Source organism: Trachinotus anak, unplaced genomic scaffold (genome assembly GCF_046630095.1).
Source record: "Trachinotus anak isolate AG129_WGS33_773 ecotype Australia unplaced genomic scaffold, CSIRO_AGI_Tana_v1 ptg000016l, whole genome shotgun sequence".
Taxonomy (NCBI): domain Eukaryota; kingdom Metazoa; phylum Chordata; class Actinopteri; order Carangiformes; family Carangidae; genus Trachinotus; species Trachinotus anak.
In genome coordinates this window covers 16,340,013-16,364,843 of record NW_027273867.1, presented here as the reverse complement: position 1 = coordinate 16,364,843, position 24,831 = coordinate 16,340,013, and the positions used below count along the sequence as shown (strand labels likewise).

Genomic DNA, 24,831 nt, shown 5'->3' with positions numbered 1-24,831 from the left:
GTCAGGTGCCCCATCCAGCAAGTCAAGCGTGTCATAGGTTTTGTCAGGACTGTCTATGTGAATGTGTTAGGTGTGTCAGTGGAGGAAACAGGAAGTGGTTAAGATACAGGATGTGCTGATCCTGAACAAAAACTGCTGAAGAGCTGATACACATAAATGCTAGGAAAAAGGACAACTGACAACTGCTTTATCAATCAATCAAAGTCGTTTTGATTGGAAATACTATTTAACTGAAAAAAATAGTACCCCTGACAGTTAGGTTTGGGGATAATCAATAGAAATGGGGTCATTATCTCCAGAAACAGATGCTGCTTTATGAAATTCAAGGCTGTGAGTGCCACAGATAAAATTCCAGTCACCTTTTTTGTATTTGGCTTGAGGCAGAAATCTCAAAACCTGGACACAAAAAACCAAAACTATCTGCGTGACCAAACACCATGAGGGTAAGAGAGAAAATGCGTGTGGAAAATGTGAAGGATGAAAGCACGCAACGTGTTTTATGAGCTGAAACGTTTTCAAATTGAGCTACTGTTTCAAACAGAGGGCTCGTGTGTGTGGTGGGAAGAAATGAGAGATATGTGGACTGAAAAAAAAAAAAAGAGATAGAGACAGAGGAGCACAAGCAGTGAAGGCCTTCGGCTAATAACACGCCTTGTAGAGAGATAGGAAAACAGACTGCACGGATGTTCAATACCATTTCCCACAGAGTTAAATTCCAAAGTGTGTGTGTTTTTTTGTGTGCAGGGGGCCACTGGATTTATAACCCCTGGAGACGGCACATTTTGTCACACCCAGCACATACTAATGCTTGCCACGTGAACGACACACACACACACACACACACACACACACACACACACACACACACACACATCATAACAGTGCTAAGACCCTCATCAAGCCTCTTAGGGAGAGATTGAGAAAGAAAACAAAATAAGAGACGAAGGGAGGAGGGAGAGAAATGGGGAAAGGGGGGAGGTAAGGAAGGACAGATGGAAGGTATGAACAGGTAGAAAGTGGGAGGAATAAAAAAAATGGAGGGAGGGGAGAGTTTGGAGAGGAACAGGAGGAAGGATGACAAGAGACAGACAGACAGATGGATAAGAGCAGAGGTCAAAAACATCCGTCTCTGCCTGTTTTTACTCTCTCCCTCTCTCTGTTACTTCATCCCTTCATCTCTCCTCTCCATTTTCAGCACTCTCACATGTCTCCATTAACATTCATGATGCACTCAAGATATCCACACACACACACACACACACACACACAGCTCCCTCCTCACCTGACCTCACACACTGCAGCAGATTACATAACAGCCGCTCTCCTTTACAGGCTCACACTCAGTATGTACATAACAAATACAAACTATTTCTCTTCTCAATTCTGTTAAAATTAGAAGAAGAACACCACAACCTCCACTGCCATAGAAGGAACACGATGCATCACAACATGCTAACAACAAGAACAACAACAAAAGTTTGATGGGAGCATGAGTTAAAGTCAAGTTGGGAATGATGGGAACATCCAAGCAGGGTGGAGACGCTGAAATTATAGTCTTGGTTAACAACGCCTTTTCAAATGGTACACACATGTGAAACCGCATGCAGGGGGAAACACATAACATGTAAAATGATCAGTTGAGTGCACATGAGTGGCCATTAATGTGTGTAAATATGCTAGATCACCAAAATAATTCAATTCACAGCATACCACCAGCACCCCCCCCCCCCCCCCCCCCCCCCCCCCCCCCCCCCCCCCAGGGAGAAACTTGTCAGTGGAGGTTGTAGCACTGATGACTCAAATCCAGCTGGCCAATACTAACTTTAACCTAGCTTGAACTCATTTCAGACTCACAGCTGGTGATTATCAAACTAACTGAGTCTTTTCTCCCACATCAGCCCCTGATTCTGACTGACTGGGCTGTTTGTCGCTTGTTAAAAATCACAGACGTTTTTTTTTTCCTGAAGTTCTGCACAAGTTAATTACTGAGAAGCGAACTCACAATGTGATGGATCAATCAAACTCTTGCCGAGCTGAATCTGACAGATCCTGTTGCATCTCATTTCTTTAATAGTGTAGTTTGTTGAGGACTGTTTTTTTTTAACTCACTCATTAAATGTGTGGGTTTTACTGTTCCATATAGCACCACTGCTCATTTTCATAAGACTTAGCGAGTCTTACATGAAAGCTGATAAAAAAAAAAGTATGACGTTTGCAGAGGCACTCTTTCAGACGAGGCAGCGCGGCCCCACCATAAGTATCTGTGAGTGACCTCAGCAGACCATCAATACGCAAACTTGAAATTTGTGTAAAGGATTAACTTTTCTGTAAAGTGTTCGCAGATGATTCTCAAGTGTCAAAATCAATAGTTTCCTTCACATAACAGGTCCCAAACAATGGGCACAGCCTCAACAGTAAATTCCCTTATTTATTAAGGCTTTAAGAAAAGCTTGGGGAGTGTTTGCTTGTTGCCACTCTGATGGCTGCACCTTGTTTGTCCCGCTTCAGCTCCATTCTTTCCCCTTGTTGAACAAAGTTGATTTTCTCATGCCAGTAACTGCTAAGATTTTACCACGGATGTTGTGATACATCCTGTTCCCTGCACATCCCCATCCCACATTCCTGCAGCCTTATTTCTAAACTTCCAACTCATGGTATGTAAATTAATGGCCTATCTAACATAAAGCCATAAGTGTGGTCTTTCAAAACATTTCACTACATAACATAAAGCATTTTTTGCATCTGTAGGCAAATATGTTGTGCTCTGAACTTGGCCCATTTTTGTGAAACTGAAAATACCACAAGAGACTAAAGACAGGACACCTGCCAGACACAATGAGCCAGAAGACTTGATAAATCAAAGAGAAAGGAAAACAACACGAGTTGAAACTGAGATGAAACAAAAGTTAAATACTTTTGAATACTTTTGTAAACACGAGGAGCCATCAATCCATCTGTTGTGACAGTAAAATTAGAGGCTGTTTTGAGAGTTTGTAGGAGGCTTTAAATGTAACTCATCAACTCTGAGCGCTTGAGTTTCGATTTATTTTTGTGGGGTTAAAAGTTTGTGCGCTATGTGTCATGTAAATATGTGGATCTGTGCTTTAACTATGATTGAGTGCTTTTCAGACAGAAGAAAACAGGTCAAAGTAAACAAACAAGACTAAAAAAAAAAAATGAGGGTGCTGCCTCCATCCACCTCGTTCTCTCAGCTGACGGCACTATCTGGCCTGCATCTGTAATTCTCAGTCCTACACACACAGACACACACAAAGCCGTGAATGCTATCTGATTATAGGTCCGTACACATGTAGGCCCAGTCAGCTGTACTATTGTTTCGGTGTGTTTGTGCATGCGTGTGGGTCCGTAACATGAGCTCAGCTTATATAGAATTACACCTCAGCTTTTCTGGGAGCCAACATAAACAAAATACAGCCTCACGTGAGAGAGGAGAGCGAGAGAGGAGAGGTACAGTAACAAAAAGATGAAGAGAGGACGGGGCTGAAGCAGAGGTAAAGCAGGGGAAGGTAAGGGAAGAAGAATGAGGACAAAAAAAAGGAGGAGGTAGGATGGAGGTGGGCTAAGAGAAGACAAATATCTGACAAAAAAAAAAAAGCGCCACATTTTTATCTTCACATGGACAGAGACAATGAGAGAAAGAAGGAAACACAAAAGAGGACAACAAGAGCAGGAGGGAGGGAGAGGAGATGCCTTTAAAGTTCAAGGTCGGGGACAAATTAAGAGTCTGTCGTCTCCTGTGTCTCACAGAATAACACGCACACACTGGCTTTCTGAATCTGCGAACACACACACTAAACACACGTAACCCAGGTCTATTTTAGTGAGTGTTTATTCTTGTGCCACAGGCCAGATTACCTGCGATACCAGCAGGACATCACGGCAAGCTACCTGCCATCCACCTTCTCTGCTTCTTCTGTAGCGTGCTACCTAAAGAGCATGTGTCTCTGACATGCAGTCAACATTACAAAAGAGACAGTCTCATGTCTGCTGCGAGTCTGATCATGTATGGTATGGAACATAGTGCCAAAGTGCAAATAAGCAGTGACTTGAATTGTTAAATGCTTTGCATATTCTGGTTGCTCTTGTGAAACCTCTTTGCAATCTTACAGGTGCATCACTTATTTCTGCAGAGCAGGCTGACATAGCCTGTAGGGAAACATGGCCATAGCTAATGGAGAGCCGGTTTCTGCTCAACACCATCGTGTCAGTTATTGAAAGACAAGAGATCCCAGTTCGGGGAATGGGGTGGAGCTGGGGATTGATGAATTAGCGGTTAGTAATCCACTGAAAATATAACTTGATTGTTTTTTACCTTCCCAGAGGATAATGTTTTCACTCATGTCTGTTTATTTGTCAGCAGGATTATGCAGAAACAGATATGCACTGAACTTGGTGGAGGGATGGAGTCCAGGGAAAAACCCATCACATTTTAGGGGCAGAGCCTGATGATTTACTATGAATTTCTTTTTCTTTTTCTTTTTTTTTCCTGGTCTGGGGTGTGTTGTTGGACACCGGCCTTGTCAGAGGTCTGAACTCTCGGAGTGCCGTTCTAGTATTTCACGTTTCCCCAGAGCTTCGAAGCTCTGTTGGATGTTGAGTATTTAGGGATTTCTTGACAAAGCTACCATGTTTAAAAAATACTGATGATATGTTATTAGTGTAGTATTTTATGACATAGGAAAGACATGAAAAGTTTGTACGGGAGTTTTGATATGTTTTTTTCTTTTTTCTTGTTATTCTGTATCAATCCAATGTAACAGATGTGAAATCCAGCTGCCGTCCTGCATGAAGGAGAACACAGAGCCTTTCAAGTCCACAAGCTGTGTGTGTGTGTTTGGTACTCGAGAAATAGGAAGGCGCTACACCAATAACTGCTGACTTGTAAGTCAGCTGAGTGCTGCCCACTATCCTCTCGAAAAACAACAACAAAAAAAAACCTAGCAATGTTCATTTGCACAAACATCAACAACTATGTTCATGTAAGAAGTGGTGTGGCATTGCATAAGTGTATGAGTGTACACAGCTTTTCACATCAACATGTTGGTCAGTTCACCAACATTGTTTAGCTGTCTGAATGTAACCTCAGGGGGAGCACACCTGAAAACACTTTTTGATTTGTTTGTGGAAAGCTTGGACTGTGAATCATTTGGTAAACAGAAGTTGACAACTAATCAATAGACAATTAATTGATAACAATTTTGATCAAATCAAAATGCTTTGCTGCTGCCTTATCACTCTGTAAACAGAATATTTTGGGGTTTTGGACTGTTAGTCAGGAAAAAAAAAGCAATCTGAAGACGTCACCGTGGGCTGTGGAGAAATTTAACACATTTCATTTTACTTTCTGAAACTGTAGAGACCAAATGAAAATACTGCAGCCCTAGATGTGTGCATCTATTAATATACTCCAGCACTAGTCCATAAAGTTGTATCTGGACAGGAGTTTTGGTGTCACACATTAATGGCACACGTGAACACACTGCCAACATGACGCACAACATAGCAGTGACCCATATAGAGCTGGAGATAGATTACAAGGTTGGGGACCTTAGGATCAAGTTCACATACTGCTGTGGACCTGTGGATGTTTTTGTGCATTTATGTGTATGTGTGAAAAGGGGAGAAAGAGCAAGACACAGTGAAAGAAAATAAAGAGAGAAGTATTTTGTTACTGAGAGAGAGACACTAGGCTACAATTTTTCAGGCAAAAACAGACCCAATGACCTGATCTGATGCTTTATTTGGTTCGATTTAGGAGTATTTTCGGCTCGATCACCCGTGAAATCCAAAAAATTCCTTCAGGTAGAACAGATGGGTTGACTTCAGAAGCAGAAAAGAGGGGTAACAATGTAATGTGGTTTTATAAACTGCTGAGGGGAGTGATGAGAGGATCCTCATTTTGTGAAGCCGTCTCTTGATGATCAGACAGTTCGTTCCACTGCTCCCAGTGTAACAAGATACTTTTCATTCACTTTTGATCAAGTGCTTACATTAAAAAATAGTTATTGTTACTGCATGTAAATACACTTCATATCTGTGTGTGTATGTGAGTATATATACTGCAATATATATAATTGATATATAAATATGATTATTTTGTTTGTTGGTATCTTTCCATTATGTTCAGTTGCTACTGCTGTAAATTTTCACCACTTTTGTCTCCATCCCCAGTTTTTTGTTGTTTTTTTTTTACTTTCAATATGATATGTCTATTTAGTATTTTTATGTGAATTACTGCCTGCTGATTAGTGAGGGTAGGTTGTTGTCACATCTGTTTGATGTCTGTCATCTGATTTTATGATCTAGTGTAGATATCATGTGCAAAAGCTGACTAAAACTAACAAATATCTAAAATATGCAAATATGTTTGTGTCCAGGTGTGTGTGTGTGTGTGTGTGTGAGTGTGTGAGAGAGAGAGAGAGAGAGAGAGAGAGCGAGAGCGAGAGCGAGAGAGAGAGAGAGAGAGAGAGAGAGAGAGATGCCACTGACAGATGTTAAGGCTTCTATGTCTTTCTAGGTCTTCATCAGTCTCTCTCTCTCTCTCTCTCTCTCTCTCTCTCTCTCTCTCTCTCTCTCTCACACACTCACACACACACACACACACACAGAGAGACACACACAGAGTAGAGGACAGTTTTTGAATCTACACCCCCAGAGGAGAAACACACATGCTGCTTTGCAAAGCCACGTTTTTTCACAGAAAACATTTCAACACTCCCATGCAGTTGTTGGTATTCCCATGAAAAATAACCATATTCCCAGCTTTGGGAAGCAGATGGCAGAGATAAGAATCAGAGAGGGGTGGGGGGGTGGGGGGGGGTAAACAGGGACTGGATGTGTGCATTATGGTGCAGTGCTGCTGCAGTGCAGAGTACAGGGGGGCACATGTGAATCAACGTGCACCAGAATCAATGACAAATCCCTTACTCCTAACACAGGGCTTATATCACTATACTGGCTGGTATGAATATGACGTAACGTACCTGCTGTTCACATACATGCACTCTCTCAAGCACACATACATGTTACAACATTTATAAGAGCTTTCCACTGACTGGGTTTTACTAAGACACAACAACCATGACATCCAAACAGCTCTAAAAAATGTCCAGTCTTAGCCCCACCTGAACCTCACAGCCGCCTCCTCTCAAAATATGTGTTAAATGTCTGCACTCACTTTAACCTTTGGCCATCATCAAAATGAAATAACAAGAAGACACACACACATATACACACAAAAGACAATGTCTCTGAGTCCTATATCAATCCTAAGTGCAGTCAAAGTCAATCAGTCAAACTACTGACAGGCTGATCAAGTCAAGAGTCAATCTACCAAATCACAAGCTGGAGTGACTCAACATTTCTCAAATTACGCACAATGTAGTTCAATATAGCCACATACAGCACCATTATGGCAATTTAGCCATCTAATTTTCAAAGGGAATGAGATCATTGCGCTTCTTTGAGTGGACACAGTGAATTCACCACTTAGCTCCAATATACCAAAAATACTGTATTAAGGGGAGATTATCCAAATAATACATTAAATATTAATGTTATTATGCAGATTTAAATGATATTATAAGGACATTCACCTCATTTAGTAAACACAATAATTATGAGTGGTGGTAAAAGTGGGAAAATATATATAGTTATATCGTTGTATATTCAGTAATTTTTCATCAGCTACAATATCTTTAACTTAACAAATTGGACAACAAAAAAAAACCCAGTGGCAATACTAATTCTAGTTTTGCCTATTCACTTAATTAAAAGAGAGGTACACACTGTTTGTATCTGGTTTCACTTGTCAACAAACTGCTACAAATATGTAACGTAAAATTAGCTAATTTAAGCTATTTGCAGTACATAATGTGGCTGCAAGGTTACCAACACTGCTAACAACTTTGGAATAAAATGTATGCTCCAAAGTCGGAATAACAGAAGATTTTCCCATTATTTCCAGCATTGCGAGAATGTAGCATTAAATCAGTAGCTACCACTAACAACAAGCAATGCATTACATTTAGAATTGCACAGATGATGCGTGTAAAGCAAGATAGCTTATAACATGACGAAATGATAATGCTAGATACGACCGGCCTGTTGATGCCAGTTTTAGTTAGTCACTCCAAGAAGCTCTCCACTGGTTCACCTCACTAACTTCTCTTTTCACCACTGGCTGTTTTATTCATGACTGTTCCCTGGCCAATGGATGCACAGCAGGCTTATAAGGCTCAGGTTTATTTATGATTTTTTTTTTTTTTTTAAACTAGCATTTGTTAAACTTGACCTCGCTCCGCCACTCTCCTTTTTGTGACATCATATCCAGTTTCTCCATTTCTGAGGTTAAAAGCAGGATAAGAAGATTAGTCCAGATATCACTGTGGTATTATTTAAAAAATGTAGTTTCTACATGATTTTCCAAACACTCTAATACACCCTAATACTCTAAAAGAGACATTCTGAAAAATTCAGTTGCATTAAGTTGCTGGTAAAGTCACCTAAGGCCCTCTGTGGGCCATGACGCACAAAATAGGGCTCTGGTCTATTTTGAGGGGACTTCAAGAACATAGGTTCAGGGAATATACAGCCAATGTTAGCATAACATTAGCAAAGGTTATAGGAGGAGAGAAGAGTCTGCTGTGTGTTGTGTCAGCTAGCTTAACACCCAGTAATAGCCCAGTCATCCTTGTGTTTATTTTTAGCCTAGCTGGCTAAGAGGCTAGAGGCTAGTTAGCACTGTGACTGGCCCACATATACCCTTCAATCAGTTCACAACCAGAGCAGTTAGCACAACACAGCTAAGTGGCTTTCAAAGGGAGAGCCATCACTTCACTTTAGCTTCCTTCACTTCATTTTGCTTCTTTAGGTAAAAATATCTCTGTGCTAAAGTAGCTTAAAGTCTCTCTCCAGACAGGCCGAAGGTGACCAGAGCTTTATAAAAACACTGCAATATTTACAATGTGCAACACAGTATTATTGGTTTCTAGTGGAACTGACCACACACACAAAAATACACTCTGTTATTTTAATCTCCCCGGCCTGCTGATCTGAGCCTGTCTAGACAGTTGATGTCACACAGTGTCTAGTATCTCAGAAATATGACATCATTTTCATGTCATATACTGACCCAGAAAGTGTTTATCAGAACTAGCATGCTAACATATTATCATCAAAGTCCTTTAATGTAAAAAGTGGTGTTAAGTCTTGCAGGTCTGAATGTTTGAAGCTGGATACTGTGAGGTTTTGACAAGCTGCTGACAGCGGCCTTGGCCTACTTCTACACTGGAGTCACGTTGCTGGCTGTGTGTAACCCTCGCCACAAAACCACACACACACACACACAAGACTGTAATGCATCACCTCCCATATGTGCCCCCTCTGACTATAGTACCCCCTACCCAACATCACATTACAGCACCCCCCACCTGCATCCTGTCTTTCTGACCTCGGGGGGGCCTGCCCCCTTTTGGACAGATTGTGTGTGTGTGCATTTGTGCATTTATGTACGTGTGTGTGTGGGAGGGGAGGGGATGGGCCCCCTGAGGCCTTTACCCACAAGGGAGCTGCAAGCTAAACAGAAAAAAAAGCACGCAAAGATGTGATATAGATCTACTTTATGGATCTCCCTGGCCGTTTGTGTGTGTGTGTGTGTGTGTGTGTGTGTGTGTGTGTGTGTGCGTGTGCGTTCATGTGTTCTTCTTTCCAGCCATCAGTGTAACTGATGTCTGACACACTACAGTTTTGCTTCTCTGAATCCCTACAATCCCTAACCTGCCTTTCAGTCAGGTCTAACCTCATTAAGAACACCCTTCAGTTTACCACACAAGCCTACTCAAAATAGCAACACACTAATGAACCAATAAAAAGCTGTGTTGTTGTCCCTTAACTAACATCATTGTAATGCACGTTTGACAAAGAGCCAAAAGAATTAAAACTGCCTGCACAGACCTGTTCTGGATCGCACAAGACCTCAAGGTGGTAATTGTGAACCCCACCCACACATCTAATGGAATATTCCACTGCAAGGCTAACACACACGCACACACACACACTCCACCTCATACATACACACATGCTTGATGCTGATAAAGGCCAACTGAAATAAGCAGCACCAAACTGCTTGACCTGCACCTCCTTTCACACACACACACACACACACACACACACACACACACACACACACACACACACACATCATCATCATAACTTACCAAACAACAATGTGCAATACATGTTAAGTATCGTGCAAAAAGCTCACTCTGTAGCAGAGATGATGTGGTACAGAAATAAATCTACAGATTATTATAGAGCAATATGTTGATGAACTTTTTGGTGCAACATTGCTCTGGCTTGGTGTAATTTAATCATAGAGGAACATCTTGTTCTCTATAATTTCCTGTTGTCAAGATGGTGAGACACCCCCCTGGCAACAAGTTAAAAAAAAAAAGCTATTATATGAGATGCTGTTGACGGTGAGACAAGAGATGAAAGTCAAGTTTTCTTCCAGTTCTGTTCCTCTTCTTGCATGTTGTTGCTCTGTCAGATCGGGACAGCAATGAGAACTGGCCCATGGCACAAATTTAGTTTGGGTTGCATACAAACCAAACTGTGTCCAGCCTTCTCACCAAACCTGCAAATACTTCCTGCAAGCTGCAAACAAACACAACCTATTTGAAAACTAGCAACATGTCAGTAGATGTGTGCCAGCAGTCTCTATGCCATATCAATCAAACTCCAAAAATCAACATCAGCATCAACACTTAAAACTTTAATGGGATAAAAATAAGAGATGCTGTATGAATGACAAGCATTTCATGTATTAATAACAACAACAACATAAATGCAAAACTCCACATAAAAATGCAGTCTGACTTCCTGTAGTCATGGCAGATGGGCTGTGTCCAAAACGATTCACTATTCACTACAGTGTAAAGTTCACCATTTAACATTTTACCACTCACTGTTCCCCCAGTTAGACACAACCACTATGAAGAACTTTCACACACTGCTAGTACATGAGGTACTTGACTGTGAACTTATAACATGTGAACTGATAGAATCTTTTGGACCATTGTGGTCATTTTCAAAAAGAATATCATGCTGGAGAAAGACAGTACAGGTGAGCAATACCACAAAATCTGGTTTCACTCTCATGCAAGGTAATACCAGGGCCAGCATGAGGCTACTTCTGAATACATTACCATCAGTATTTCTTTTTACTGTTATGTGCCTGATATGTGATCTAATGTGAGTCAGATCCATTTTTTGGTATTTATTGCAATGATGCGACTGTTGCATTGATACTCAAAGCAAGACTTTGGGGTACAGGTACAGATCCACTCATCCCTAATGCACAGAAGACTGTAGAACTAAAATCTTAGAAATGATGGTATCTCTCCCTACATTCAATCCAGTCTCGCAGTCCAACAACGTGCAAATCCTTGAAACTGTGTGTGCACATTTATCAATCAAAAATAGCCAATTTATCTGTGTTTTAAAGGGTTAATATATCCACATTCTGAATTATTATACCCTAAAGTATATATAGAGCGGATTCAATTATCCTACAATGCAATGTAAACAAGCAAAGCACCAGTTACCTTCAAGCATTGTCCATCAATAAACTGTATATAATGTGATATACTTTTTGCACAACCAAGTCAGATCGAAGATGATTCACATCTTAAATGTAAATCATTTAAGATGTAGTCATGTCAATTTAATCAAACATAACAGGATGAGTTGTGACTGAAATCATAACACCCACAACTCAAACAGAAATGTCAGGCGAGACTACCAACCTACTTTCCCTCACCTCAGAGTCTATAACATTATTCCAACAATATTTTCATCTCTAGCATCGAGAACATGATGTTATGATCAAACGGGGCCCCATACAGGCTGCGGTGACTCATGCCTGACTTTACCAAACACTTCACCAAAGACTCAGGGAAACCAACTTTCCTCTGAGGACATTTCCACAAAGGACACAGTGTACAAAAACAATCCAAATATCAAGTATAAATCAATAACTGGGCCACACAAACACGCAGAGCTGATTAAATTATTTGGTGGAGCGTTTAATCCAAAGCGCTTCAAAGTACCATGAGTGAACACATTTTTATATTTGGTAGGCCACAGTAAAATCTGTCGCTCTGACTGTGCTTGACCCCACTGAGTGACACAGGATTAGAACAACCACATAATGTGAGAAACACAGACACAGAGAGAATGTAAAAGAGGAACAAATATTTCAAAGTACCTCCGGGGAAATGAAACTCTGACATTTCTGGTTAAGCGTGATGTTGTGGATCAGTGCACTGCTGGTGACACCAGAATGTTACACACAGCCTGTTTAACTCGCAAGTGGTATATGACAACTCTGTGAGTGTAGGTTATGATGGTGTGACTAAACCTGTGTGTGTGTGTGTGTGTGTGTGTGTGCCCATTACTCTGAGTGCAGCATTACAAACAGTGTTAATGACATTACTGGCACACACCCAGTTATTTTCTCTCTTTGGGCCTAACTACCTGGCTACAGCCTCTTTCAGATGGTGCAGTCTGTGACACTTGCATGTTCACATCCAGAGCTCACAATTAACTGGCAACTATGTTGATAATCAGTGAATTCAATGAAGTCATTCTTCACAAAATGCCAAGAATCACTGGTTCCAGCATCTGAAATGTGGAGATTAGCTGGTTTTCTTAGGTTTCTGTGACATTAAACTGAGCATATTGTTGGTTCGATGAGTTAGTTGGACAAAACAATCAATTTGAAGACACACACTTCAGGCTCTGGGAAACAGTGATAGATATTTCCTCTATCATTTTCGCTGTTATCTTACAAACCATACAAATACTTGATTAATCAAAAAATAATCAGCATATTAATCAACAATGAAAACAATCACTGGGTGTGGCACTATTCACATCAAATTTGAAAAGGCAATTTTGAAATGGTAATTTTTACATAACAGTTGGTGTGGAAATCCGTTTACCAAGCTCCAAATAACATTTCCATAAAATTGTCTACATGGCTCAAATAAATAGATCTAAATAAAAGCATTCATCTTGCAAGTAAAGGCACACAAGCAGCCATGACACAAACCAATTACAAGAAAATAGTAAAGCTTTAAAACTGTGACTTGACATTAGGGTTGGGTAATATGTTTGTTTGTTTCTTTATACCTTTAGGGCAACACTGAAGATCAATGATAAGGACTTTTCTGTGGTAATATTGTATTTTTGTATGATATTTTCTATCAATGTGATGAAAGATGCAGAAATTAGAGAACTGCCCTCCCTGCCCACCTCAGACAAGCAGCATGCTGTAGTAACGTAGTAAGTTGCCTTACACATTAGCTTCCTGTGCTGCCTACTCTCAGTGCCAGATGCCAAAAAAATCCCACAGGCATTGCAACTTTATTTGTAACACAACAAAGTGAACTTCACACTACTTTGTGTCTCCATTTGTTTCAGACACAGTAATAAAGGCTATAGTAAAATCAGAGGGTGTCAGCCTTTCACAACATCAACACAACAGTAAAACTGTGTTATCTGTACTGTATACACACTTAAACTCTAAATACTGGAGAGATAAGTGTGTGTGAACTGGATGTGCTGTGTGCTTCTCCAACGAAGACCTAAAGGCCACCAAGACGCAACACACAAAGTCAATCTGAGTGGTTGCCAGTCTTCTCTGGCATCTGTTCAGCTCTCTGGTAATCTAATTGGAAGGCAGGACATCAGTTTGCCCAGGGACATATTTTGCTCAGGATGACTCAGTAAAGATGGGAACAGTGATTGGAGGGAACCCAAAAAGATGCTTTAAGAGCGAAGTTTCATTACCTGATTTAAAACTGCAAGGATGAAATGACTTTGGAAAAAACTTTGGCAAGAGAAACTTAAATGTCGTGCTGAAAGTTCTGGCTCAAACTCCAGATGTTTCATGGCAGAACACAGCTCACTGATGGGAGTAGTAAAATTAACCACAAACAGCAGACGCCAAACAGCCCCAGAGTGTGGATAAGCCAAATTTGTTCAAGCTTTTCATGCTGCCTAAGCTGAGACTCGGTCAGCCCGGAAGGAAAATTCTGTCCTTCACCATAACGTTTGGTGCATTTTTCAGTTAAAAGACAGTTACGGGAAAGACCTACAGTGAGCAGCTATGCAGAAACATCGATATGAGAAATTGGACCTCTTACTGCACTAAAGCTTTTAACGATAATCAAAATTAGCATCCACCCAAGATAACAGAAGCAGCCTGCTGTTCCAAACTGGCAAATGGCTGGAAAAATACTGCTGTGCTCAATTAATAATTGATTAAGTCTAAAGGCCTCACCACTTGTGTGAATTGTGTTTTCAGAGGTCGGAATTTGATTCATGCTGTTGCTGGCTTTGCCGAGCTGGCTGCATTAGCACTTCGGAGGAGAACAGCACAACTCACGCTTGATTTTTAAAACAGATTTATAAACAGGATTTCACACCACCAAAACCTGCTGAGAAACGGTGGGTTAAATGTCAGCTCTTTGCTCTGTAGCAGTGACTACAAGTACCTCTGATTTGTTTTCTATATAAGGAACTGTGACCACTGGTGAACTTTAACAGTAACAAGGAAGTCGGGTTTATGGGTTTTTTTTTGTTTGTTTTTTAAAATTTATTTAACCTTAGAGTTATTATCACAATATTTTTTTAATTCACCCATGTAATAAAACACATTATTTGGTCAAAGTGGTCAAATTCATTCTTGACCTTGAGAACAGTAGGTGACAAAAAAATAACAACGCTGTCTGCTGAGGAGGATCATGAGATAGGACTGAAGGCTCCTTGCAGAGAGATTATTTTGTTTCCAAAGTCAAGAATAAACTTTTAGTCTGAGTGATTTCTTTTGATTATAAATGATGAGTTTAACCACATGGAACAAAATACAAGCTCAAGATGTGTAAAAATGGAAACCACAAAAAGGTCAGAAAAGAAGACAGAGGAGGAGAGATGACAAGCAAACAAAGTGGAAAGTCTTTCTTCTTAGAACACATTTGTATTATTGACAATCTCTGTCTGCGGAGTGTGTGTGTGTGTGTGTGTGTGTGTGTGTGTGTGTGTGTGTGTGTGTGTGTGTGTGTGTATGTCCTCTAACTCAAAGCCAGGGCTAAATACAGTACAGCCATCTGATATTGACTTTGATAACAGACCTCCACCACTAGAAAACAACCAGGCATGTATGCAGTGTAGCTGCATACATGCCACACACACACATCTTTGACACACAGACACAAACAAACACAACAGCCTGCAGACATAGATCTATTAGACTGAAGATGAACCAAACTGTAACATCTACTTTTCTGTTTTTCCTAGACATCAATGTCACTTTCTCCTGATCTCTGCTGTCTGAAGAAGAAGTTCAGAGAGGATAACTGTGCACAACCAAAAATAAAGTAAAAGAGTCATTTTTACCCACCAGACTTGTGAAAAGCCATGCCAGATCTTTACATGAATCACATTTCAATTTGCCTGTTGTGTCAAAAAACATAAAAAAAAACAAACTATATATATATATATATATTCAAACGGACTGGTTTGGTCCTTTTTTCCCTCATCTGCCGAATACTGTGACTCGAACAAGCTTCAACCAAGACAGCAACATTTATAGCTGCAACAAGTGTGTGTATGCGCGTGTGTGTAAGATCTGGTAGAGATAAGAGGGGCTATTGATGGCACTGATGTAACTGAGACGATAAACACACACAAGCATAAACACACAGTCTTGTGTTGTGATCAGAGATTGGAAAACACACTCGCTCGCTCTCTTTTTTCCTCTCTCTCTCTCTCTCTCTCTCTCTCTCTGTCTTTCAGGTTTGTATACAGAAACTTCACGTCAGTAGGAAATGGGTTATCTACACACAGGATCAAGGCTCAGGATACAAAGCCAGATCTACTGTTTGTGAGTGTGTATGTGTGTGTCCAATATACGGAGAAAGGCTAAGATGGTGAGGGAGGGGGAAAGGGACAATATGAGGCAGAAGATATTACTAACAAATGATGAGTTTTGACCAGTAACAAGAGCTGGATTACTACTACTTTGATTGCTACAGAATTTTAAAAAAAATTGCCTGGTACATGTGTGAATGATTATTGCTGCTGTAAAAACTTACCAACCTTGTAAACTCACTTGTCAGAGTGTTTTAAAATGCTAGGATAAGCCTTCAAACTCATGGATATTTTATTCAACCTGGCCTTGATGGATCTGATTTCACTGTCTCACAAGTGCCCACACCACTGTATTCCTCTAAAGAAAAAAACAGGAACAGTTTGACATTTTTGAGAATAAGCTTATCTGCTTTTTTGCCAAGACTTAGATGAGAAGATTGATACACTTAATAAATATGAAGCTATAACCAGCAGCTGGTTAGCTTAGCTTATCACAAGGATTGGAAATAGGGAACAACCTATTGCTTCAGATTGGAAAAAAACAAAAAACAAAAACAAAATACAACGACCTTCAGAAATCACTGCATAAGGCCAAGAAATACCCACCGTAAAACCACAATGTGTCATTTTTACACTTTAGCTTTAGAGGTGCTGGTAGGTGGATTTTGTTACCTGAAGACAAAGCCAGGCTAGCTCTTTACCCCTGTGTTCAATCTTTGTGCTAAGCTAAGCTAAGCTAACAGGCAATGAGATATAGTTTCATATGTAGTGTATTGGTTTTGATCTTCTCATCTAACTCTCGGCAAGAAAGCAAATAAGCATATTTCACAAAATGTCAAACTCTTCCTTAAAAGCCTTCTCTAGACTGGCTTCAGTACAACTCCTTGTTTACCTAATGTTGCCTAATGCTATCAAGGTTACGTGATGAGCATCTTAAACCACTTTGCAGCAGGACACCTTGTTGTTTTGAGGAACCTACAAGTTTTTACTGTACCCACTGAGACTCTCAAGATATGGAAAAACATTAAAAGTGCTAGAGGCAGAAGACAAGATGAGGACAAGAGTTAACGCTGTCGTTGCTTTCCATCGCTGGAGACAGCTCTCGGCAAATAAAGGAATGAAGTACACGATGTACACTCTAGTGTACTTTGTCCCCCCCCCCCAACCATTTTTCACATGAACAAATTGTTGGGGTGCAAGTTCTGTCAGAAAACTAGGTTGTTACTTGTCCTCGGGCATTTTAAGTGGTTGTACTGGAATTCTGGAGTTGTCTTACTGGGTATACCTGTGTATTACATAGACTACACCACTGCTGTTAAGTTAATAGCTCTTAATGCTAATGTTGGCTATGTAGCAATAGCAAAAAATACAAAAAGCTCCTTTAACCAAACAGATCTGAAGTCGCAGTGAGTGCACTGGTGCTGGCTCACACTGCAGTATTCAACAGTAGTCATACCAAGTCAGTTTGAAATATATAGTTATATAGTTTGACCGAATGTGTGCATTCTGTGTATGTAATGTGGGCCACAATTCAACCCTCAACAGCCATTCTTTAAGTGAAGATCCCCCACAAAAGTCTTCTACTTCAGTTCAAAACCTCAATCTTGTCCTCAGTCATCTTTGAATGTAGAGCATCTGTTAGAATAACATGTAAAGACCAGGACGTGTATGTAGGCTGACTGCTTGTGATCTGAACTAAGGTGTTATTGATGTGTTGTTTATGGAAATACCAACCAGTTCCTCATGCAAAGTAAGATTTGTATGTGAGCAGATGAACAAAAGCTTTTCTTTGTGTATGTATGTATAGGGGGGCGTTTGCTCTGTCAGCACACCATTTGTGCAAATTTACATTTATGTGCATGAGGGTGTGTGTGTGCGTGTGTGTGTTCATGTGACTGTCTGCGCGTGATCCCTTGTGTCTGGCAACATTTATGTGGTAGACTGTGTGTGTTTGTGTGCATGTGTGTGTGTGTGTGGATAATAACTCGATGCTGACTAAGCACCAGTTGATAGTCAGCAAACATTTCATCAAGAGGAAGTCGATTGCTTTCACTTCAGCTGAGCCCGGCGCAATGTGAAACCTAACCTGCATCACAACATGTCGAGAGCAAGAGTGTGGCACAAAAAGACAAAGGTTCCTTGGGAAGAAGTGTGTGTTTGTATATGTGTGTATTATTGCGATCCTGGGCAGTCCATCCAAACCAGGACTACCATCAGATCACACTGAAGCCATATACTGCACATTTATTCAGATCTATTCAGTATTGTCCTGCTCGTGTTGGTTGTGGTTTTCAGAAGAAGAGAAACACATCACACTTCAAAGACAACAGACGGGGCACATCTGTTGGCCATTTACATCTCGCTTTGGCACATTTGTTATGTTTTTGTGCTGATTTACAAGACACCAAACAGCAAAATAACACACACAACAAAGACTTTTAACAAGCAGCAATGAAGCAGAGAATGAATACAACAAAATGGGTGCTGCCTCCTTAGTGTGTGTGTGTGTGTGTGTGTGTGTGTGTGTGGATTTGTGACTCACCAAAAGGCCTTGAAAGCTTCATAAATGTCGTTGAGACGTTATTGTTTGGTCCAGGCTGCAATCTTAAGCCCTGAAGTCGGACCTGAAGACACAAAAGCACACACAAAACAAAGAGTTATGCCTCAGCAAATCAGCACAGTGCACACAGACAGAGACACACACAAGCAGTAGGTCATTGTATGTTCATTAAATCAATATTGCACATGCGCTCTAACAGTCTCATGCACACAAGTATAAAAATAAATCAGTAGTTGCCAACACATTAGAATGCGCACAAACCAGAAAAATGCTCGACACAAATTCTCTCCCGCGTCTCTCCTTTCACGAGCCTTTTGCATCAGTAATGTGATAGAGCTGCGGCTGTCAAACATGTATTTGGGCACACATTTGTTTGCTTAAATGCATAAATGTGTCTGGAATTGTGTGTAAGATTGTTAAAATCCATCTGATGAGAACTCTGAGTAGGAACGTAAAACCGAATACATGAAACTCAGTGTATCATTGTTTTCTGACAGAAAAAAGGTGGAGGAGCTCTGTTGTTTACCTGACATTGACATTTTTATTACTACACTAGGAGAGCAAGTAAAGATCTTTTACAAGATTGTTTTAATCCGCCAATTATTCTATGGATTCATTGATGAATTTCTTGATCTATAACACGTAAGAAACAATCTCCCAGTCCCAGGATGACGTCTTGGAATCACCAGCTTTGTCTGACCCAAAGACAATCGAAAATATTCACATTTCAAATGCTGGTATTCTTGTTTAAGAAGCAGCTTTAATAATTAACTGATTTATAAAATTTTCTTTCAGCTGGTTGGCTAACCTTTACAGCTGTAAGTGTTTTTTTTTATATTCAAGTCAAACTGCTGACTGGTGGAAAAACACCCACATCTGATGACATTTAAATGCACCAGAAGCCATTTCTAAAGGAAACACAGATGAATAGTTGATAACAAAGAAGAACACTTCTCATACTTTCTCTAATTTAACTGCCTAGCCCCGAAGCCCAGAATCCAAGTCACTCTTTTTTGTTTTTGTCCTTCCACAGTAACAGGTGTGTTATCCACTAGGGTACGGTAAACTGCTTCTTTCAGGATAATTACAAGATGCATGGGTGAAAGAAATGAAGAGAAGCTTGTTCTTCTTCTACTGCCCAAACTAAAACCCCGAGCCTCCTCTGTTTTTGAGCCCTCTTGACATAAACTGCATCACCATTCTAAAACCCTAATTATACACACTTTATAATTAGTGCAGCCTCATTATGCAACCTGACCTGTCCCAGGCTGTGTGCACCCCCCAGCCTCTCTTCTCTTTTTGTTTTTGACACAGGCCTACAGAAACTACTGTAAATGCCCCCCCCCCCCCCCCCCCCTCCTCCTCCTCCTCCTCCTCTCTGCAGCGAGCAACCTGAGATGCTGTGTATCTCAGGCTGCCTGCCGGAGCCGCGACTAACAGCGGCTACAAAATGTTTAATATCCGTCACCTCTAGTCACCGGTGCTTTTACCGGACACCCCGCTCACCTCGCCGGGTTGTGTCAGCCGCAGGCTCCGTGTTTTTGTCCGCTGAGCGCTCAGGCAGTCGCTCGGCTCTGCGGCGGCTTTTGTTGCATAGGTCCTCCGCTGCTCCTGCAACTGAAGCCAGGGCTTTAAATGCGCCTTTAAAGGAATATCTGTCGGAAGAAGAGACGTAGCGCTGGCTTCCGCCGACGTCACACCTGCTTTGCATAAAGAGGCGGGGCCGCGGCGGTGGTATACAAAGAAGCGGAGAAGCAGACTTTTTAAAGGGCAATACCGTAAGTTTTCTGTCATTGATAGATGTTTACTCAAGGACAAATCCTTTACTTTGATATTTCCGTTTAGGCTTCTTTATACTTCTATTCCACTACATTTCAAGGGGAAATAACAAACTTTTTATCCCACACAATTTATCTGACAGCTACATTGTGGGTTCAGATAAAGCTACTACCCAAGGCAGGCAATGGCCCAGGGGCCCCAGGCATCCACGGGCCCCAAAAAATGTCCATCATTTTTCACTGATGGTCAAGTTGACTTGTTCACGTTTGTTTTATCTAACCATCAGTCAAATACACAAATGTGATGAGAGGAAACTAGCAAATATTCAAATGTGAGGTGGGCTACCAGTTTTTTGTGCCATTTTTGCTTAAAAATGACTTAAAATTATGAATCATTTCAGCCCTAAAGTTCACATCAAATCTATATTTGAACAGTCCCTCTGTGGCTTTAGGTTGTCTCTGTATCTTCTGTCTCTTCATGTAATCTCAGACTGACTCCATGACATTGTGATCAGGGCTCTGTTGGGGCCAGACCATCTGATGCAGGACTCCTTTATCTTTTTGCCTCCAAAGACAGTTCTTCATGACTCTGGTAGTTTGGAGTCATTGTCATGCAGCGGAATAAATGGTGTTGTGTAATAAATAAGAATCTAAACATCTGAAGTGCATAAAACCTTTGCAAAGTATTGAATATGATATCATTATGGGACTGCACAGTTTCCAGTGATAACATTTGTATTACTTTCATAACAGTGAACATAGTCACATGCTTATGTTTTAGGTCTTACTTTACTGACTTTAATCTATCTTTAAATCTTTATCTTTTAATTCATTTCAATAACATAATCAACACAAACTGGAGGCCCAGTGGTAAAAATGAGCTGTGATTCCACGTTGACACCTGTCTCTCCAACTTTCTGTGCATTTTATCTGTATTACTAAAAAATAGGAAGTAGTTTGTTGTATGTTTGTTAAGCACAAAGGAATTCAACTATATTCACCAAGTAAGCATAATGAAAACAAAGGCCTTAAAACTAGATTGTAACCCAGGGTTTCTCTGTAAGACGGGTTCTCAAGATGATGTAATACCTAAGTTATTACATACAGCCCCATGTAGCTTCTGTTCATCCTGTGCTTTGCTGGAGCGCACATTATTACCAAACTAATTTTCAAATAAATAAATAAATGTCAGGCAGAGATTGTAGAAATGACTGAAACCTAACAATCAATTAAGGCTGCAATTATTATGCAATTATTAAAATCCATCAATTATTTTTCCAATGAATCAATACCTCCAGGTTCCAACAAGTACCAAATTAAAAGCTTGCAACATGTGATAATGCAGGAGCATATAAAGAAAACATCACTCAACAATAGCAGCTCATTAAATCATTCAAATACTTTCCTTTGGGCATTTTTGGGTCCTAAACTCTTGACTCCAATCAAAATGTTCAAAAGGCATAACTTTTAATTCTTTTATTGTGAAAATTACTTGTTGCTACTCTTAGTTTTTGTTTTGGTCAAATGTTAAATCCTGACATTTCAGCTAGCCATTAATTTCAATACTACTGATTCTCTGTAGAAGGCAAGAGAGAAATTTGTGTGTATGTTGGGAGGTCAGGGGTATAAAACAATTTGTGGTTTGTCGATGTTGTGTTGAAACTTGAGTTCATTCCAGTCCTGTGCAGTAATCCAGATTCAATGCTGAAAGAAACCTTTACTACTACTGCTATGCACTTTTGTTGGGTGCATAACTCTAGGTGATGTTCCCCGCCTCCAAGTGCAAAAACACACCCAACTTGTTTTCCCGAGTGAGTTTCACTGCAGGCCAGGTCTTGAAAAATGTAATAGCTATAGTTACTGCATACAGCATCAGGTTAATAAGAAAAAGATGCCACAGATGTGGAAAAACCTCTGTTAAAGATTTGATAACTGAGGGGTGATGACATGGTTTAGCTTCTGAGGCTTCATTTGAGGAGGAAGTGATACCAGAGGACAGACAGAAACGTGAAGAGACAAAATAAGTGATAGGTGATGTGAGAAGTGACAGAGAATGACAGACAGTGTTTCCTGGTGTGGTAAAAAATAACTCAGTGTCAGTCAGCTGAGAAGATGCAAATACAGCTTGTGCCATCGTGTTAGGGAAAAGATGGTGGCTATTCTAGGAGGTGGCAGAGCAGTGTATTCATCAAGGGAGGTGTAGAATTGCTAACAATAACCTAGACACAGCTGTTTTTCTGAATGTATGGAGGCAGACTTAAAATACAAACATACAAAATCACCATCCTCATCTTCGACATGACTGATGTGCAACTCTAAACGTTGCAAATTTAATGCTCTCTGTTGTTTGTCTTGTCCTGCAGGTGGTTGTGTGTGTTTTTTTTAACCAACATGAACACAAAACCATTAAAAGCATTATAAAACACTAAATCTATGCACATTTGTCAATAACTCCTCAACAGGACAAATCTGTATTATCTGCATCTGCATAAATGAGCCAATGAGTGATCTTCATTACAATGGACATGGGCGGTATAGTATATTTTGACTTCGTGGACATTAAAACAACAAAAAATGGCCTGTGCTGGTGTGGGCATGTTGAGACATGAAATAAAATCCAGGAAGTCCAGTTTGAGTGACAGTGTCTGTTGTTTAATTTCTTACACACCAAAACACTGCATAGTGGTTAGTAATACACAACACGATTTTACAGCTCAATGCAATTATTTTATCTTTCACTGCGTAAACAGCAGAAATGCAGGGTTCACGTCACACAATGATCAACCGGTCATGTGCGTTTGCATGAATTTGATTGGCCAAACCTAATCCCCCATACACCATCCTGCTGCCATAAATACTCACCAATGTGTATTAATCCACCACTGAAAATAGTTCCCAACAAATGTCCTGTTATCTTCTCTCTAATGAGTAATGTTTGCTTAAAAACTCACAATTTTTTGAAACTGCAAAGCAAATGAATGGTTTTGATATTTTCATGAGATCTGTTGAAATTACATAAATAAGAAAACATCAGCATTGTCCTTTAATAACACAGCTGTTCTCCATCGGTATAAAGTCATGTCACGTTGAAGGCTGTATCCTCCTGACAACCAAAACACACCCTCATCTTTTGTTGTTTTTTCAGCCACCAGAAAGATTCAGAAATAGAACTAAAGCACCACAGGCTGCACTCGCTGCTACTGTGCTAAGATAAGAGGAATTCAGTTTCTACTCATTGCATTGCACTTCTTTAACTAGAGCTACTGTTCTGACACTGCTGAGTTCTTCAGGCCTGGTTTTGCAAAGTTGCAGCACAAACAGCAACTGTGTTTTTTCCCCTTAAATCTAGCCCTCGCTTCCTGTAAGTAAAAGTTTGTGGATTAGAGGAAACTGATTAAGAGCTGCAGGGGAGACAGAAAACAACTTATCTTCCACTGCAGCCGAGGCACGAGTGGACCTGCACGCTGACAGATTAACAGCCGCTTATGGCTTTATGTAAACAAAACAATGTCCAGTACACAAGACGCACATAGACATTTGCGCAAATACAACAGCGCACAAGTTCACATCCACACGCACAATATTTGATGCACAAGAAGGGAGTTTCACTGGAGCTTTGATGTAAAAGTGCCTTGACTGGCTTCACTGGGAGGTCAGAGGTCATTCACACAGCAGCATCCCTGCAGGGATTCAGTGTCCTTCTCAAGGACGTTAAGGACCCAGTCTGTTCCAGCTTTATGTTTTGTCTTCATCACCACTGTATCACTCTGCTGCCCAAGCAGAGAAACCAGGAGTTCAAAAGCATGGAGTTACTTTTATATTGCGGAGCTAAATTAACTAGTTGATTACTTGATGGTTGGTTAATTAACAGATAATCACCAGCAAACATGTTTCAGCTTTTTAAATGAGCTGGTTTGCTGCTTTTCTTGGTTACATATGAATATTTCGTGAAATACTCGATGGGTTTTGATTTGATGGTCCGACAACAAGCACTCTTGAGAATTATATTGGGCATTCCTCACTATTTTCTAACATCTGACTGACAGAACAGTGAAGAGTAAAATTAGCGGATTATTTGATAATGAAAATAATTGTTAGTTGCAGTCTTATAATATTGATATTATGAGTTGTGACTTGTAAAACTGAACCTCATCAACTCTGGTGTCAAGCTTGCCCCCACTCTAACTTGTCTTGATATCAAACAGTGCCCTCTTGTGGTGATCTTAAAGATTTCTGCAACAATAGTTGTGTGGTCATCACAATCATTCTGGGATGGACACAGTAAAAATGTATGCAGAATATACAACTTTTTTCAGTTTTATGTGAATAATTTCTAGTGAGGTGAAATGTTCTGGTAATTCACAAGAATAAAAGCAAAGATCAGAGGAACATGCGAATACATATTTAGAATTTGTCGTTGAAATAATTTTCTTCTGTCCTGTCCTTAGAGTTGTTTCGTGACTCTGGGTTGAAAACCACGGGCACAGAGAGCAACTTGAAACTTTCTGAGGTTGAAATTAAAGACAAACTCGAGAC

General features: G+C 40.3%; 1 protein-coding gene across 1 annotated transcript in view; it reads right to left on the bottom strand.

Moving 5' to 3' along the window:
• LOC139633693 (solute carrier family 45 member 4) overlaps window positions 1–20,157 on the bottom strand; it is a 53,369-nt gene extending 33,212 nt beyond the window's left edge. The window contains exons 1-2 of the mRNA XM_071499537.1: window positions 20,024–20,157; window positions 18,500–18,581 (exon numbers count right to left, since the gene is read on the bottom strand). The gene's annotated coding sequence lies outside the window, so the exon portion shown is untranslated. The remainder of the gene's footprint in view (window positions 1–18,499; window positions 18,582–20,023) is intronic.
• Window positions 20,158–24,831: the final 4,674 nt, after the last annotated feature.